This window comes from Phoenix dactylifera, unplaced genomic scaffold (assembly GCF_009389715.1).
Source record: "Phoenix dactylifera cultivar Barhee BC4 unplaced genomic scaffold, palm_55x_up_171113_PBpolish2nd_filt_p 000160F, whole genome shotgun sequence".
Taxonomy (NCBI): domain Eukaryota; kingdom Viridiplantae; phylum Streptophyta; class Magnoliopsida; order Arecales; family Arecaceae; genus Phoenix; species Phoenix dactylifera.
Genome location: NW_024067704.1, coordinates 111,599 through 114,165, shown reverse-complemented (window position 1 = coordinate 114,165; position 2,567 = coordinate 111,599). Strand labels below are relative to the sequence as shown.

The 2,567-nt window shown below is 42.3% G+C and overlaps 1 non-coding gene across 1 annotated transcript; it reads right to left on the bottom strand.

Annotated features, from left to right (window-relative positions):
- Positions 1 to 306: 306 nt before the first annotated feature.
- Positions 307 to 412, bottom strand: LOC120104992. Its single transcript, XR_005507392.1, has one exon. It is a non-coding gene; the product is annotated as a small nucleolar RNA R71 (small nucleolar RNA).
- Positions 413 to 2,567: the final 2,155 nt, after the last annotated feature.

Sequence of the window (2,567 nt, the reverse complement as noted above, 5' to 3'; positions counted from 1 at the left end):
TTCGATTACCTGAAGTAGTAGCGGTACAATATGAAATAAAGTCTAGTGTGATCCAAATGCTCCCATCTTTTTATGGGCTCACCAACGAAGACCCATATAAACACTTAGATGAATTTCTTGAGATTTTTACCACTGTCAAGATTCAGAACTTCACTGATGATGCTCTGAAACTTAGATTATTTCCCTTCTTCCTTAAAGATAGAGCCAAACAATGGCTGAATTCTTTAGAAGCTAACTCGATTCGTTCTTGGGATCAAATGCAACAAGAATTCCTTAAAAAATACTTTCCTATAGGAAGAACGAACCAGTTTAGAAGTGCCATTACAAGCTTCTCCCAAACCGAGGGAGAAGAATTTCATGAAACTTGGAAGAGATTTCGGGACCTAATCCGTAAATGCCCTCATCATTAAATACCTAAGTGGTAGCTAGTGCAATGTTTTTATGACGGTTTGACTGAACGAAACCGTCAGATGATCGATGCTGCATGCGGGGGGACTTTCATGCTTCGAAATGAGCATGAAGCATGGCAACTATTTGAAAATCTTAATGAAAACTCCCTCCACCATGCTTCATGTTCTCGTCAAGCACCCCCGAATTTTCAAAGAAAAGGGGCCATTTGTAAAATAAGTCATTCTATGGACCTGTCTAGCAAGGTAGATGCATTGTCCCATAAGATTAACCCAACTGATAATAGAAGGACATGTCGTTAGCTCTTTCCAAGCACAAGTGTGTGCTATCTGTTCTAGCCCATCGCATCCTATTCATGAGTGCCCCTCAGCACCCCAATTCTCCGAACTCGTGCAAGAACACATCAATGCTGCCCAAACACAGCCCAGAACGGGTAATGACCCATTTTCCAATACATATAACCAGGGTTGGCGGAATCATCCAAATTTTTCTTGGAGGCAGCAAGCTTCTAATACCTCCCAACCCTTCTCCCAAAATTTTCAAAACCCTCAGAATTTTCATCTCTACCGTCCCTCAACTCAATTTTAGCATCCTCCTCCTCCAACCCAAAGAAATACAGCTTTTGAGGAGAAGGTGTTGACTGCCCTTCAAGGTTTGGAGGCAAACACACAACTATTGCACTCTCACACGCAATCAATTGCTAAGCTAGAATTCCAAATGGGTCAACTAGCTAATGCATTAAACAAGCGAGAGGAAGGTAAGCTTCCAAGTCAACCAATGAGTAATCCTAGGGGACAATACGTGGTTCAAAAAACTCGACTAAATCATGAGCAAGCCAATGCTTTGACTACCCTAAGGAGTGGACGTATAATAGATAATAAGGTTGGGGAGGGTAACAATAAGAAAGGAGAAGAATAAGAGAAGAATGTATCACATGAAAACCCAAAACCTTCTTCAGCTAGTCCACCATCTGCTACAACCCACATTCCAAAGGCTCCATTCCTTGAAGCACTTAATGCACCCTCTCCCTTTGGCAAGAAGGGAACTTCATTAGAAGAGATGATGGAGGTCTTCAAACAAGTTAAAATCAACCTCCCACTGCTTGATGCCATCAAACAAGTTCCCTCCTATGCCAAATTTCTCAAAGACCTTTGCACCCAAAAGCGGAAATCTAGGACACATGTGCCTAAAAAGGTCCTCCTAACTGAGCAGGTAAGTTCCATTCTCCAACACAACACCCCTCCAAAATTCAAAGACCCTGGTGCTCCCACTATTTTTTGTGTCATAGGAAATAACTCCATCGACCGAGCACTTTTAGATCTAGGGGCAAGTGTGAATCTTCTACCCTATTCAGTCTATGAAAAATTTGGGTTAGGTGAATTAAAACCTACCTCGGTGTCCTTACAATTGGCTGATCGATCTGTGAAGATACCACGGGGGATGATTGAAGATGTTCTTGTCAAGGTAGACAAATTCTATTTTCCAGTAGATTTTATCGTCCTTGATATGGAACATGTGCCCAACCTAAAAAAACAAATCCCTGTGATCCTTGGTCGTCCCTTTTTAGCAACAGCCAATATATGTATCAACTGTAGAACTGGGGCAATGGATATGTCATTTGGGAACATGAAAATTAAGTTGAATGTATTTCATGCCGCCGACCAACATGTGAGGGAAGATGAGTGTTGCCTAATTGACGAAATGGATGATCTTGTAGAGGAAGCCCTTCCCTATATCTTAGCAGATGACCCCCTAGAGGCATGCTTGGCCCATTTTGACATTGACAACTTTGACATAGACAAGGCCATAGAAGAAGTCAACATCTTACTCGACAATCAATCTCCCATGAGTTCCCTTCCTTGGAAGATCCGACCTGAACCTCTTCCCCCCATTGCTAGCGCACCACTTTGTCCTTCCATTGATTCTCCACCTAAACTCGAGTTGAAGCCACTTCCGACAACTCTTAAGTATGCTTTTCTAGGACCAGAAGATACTCTCCCTGTAATCATCGCGGCCAACTTATCTACAGAACAGGAAGTTAAACTTTTAAGGGTGCTAGAAGAGAATAAACATGCCATAGGATGGTCTGTAGCCGATTTGAAAGGGGTTGACCACTCCATATGCATGCATCGAATTCACCTCGAAGATGATGTAAAGCC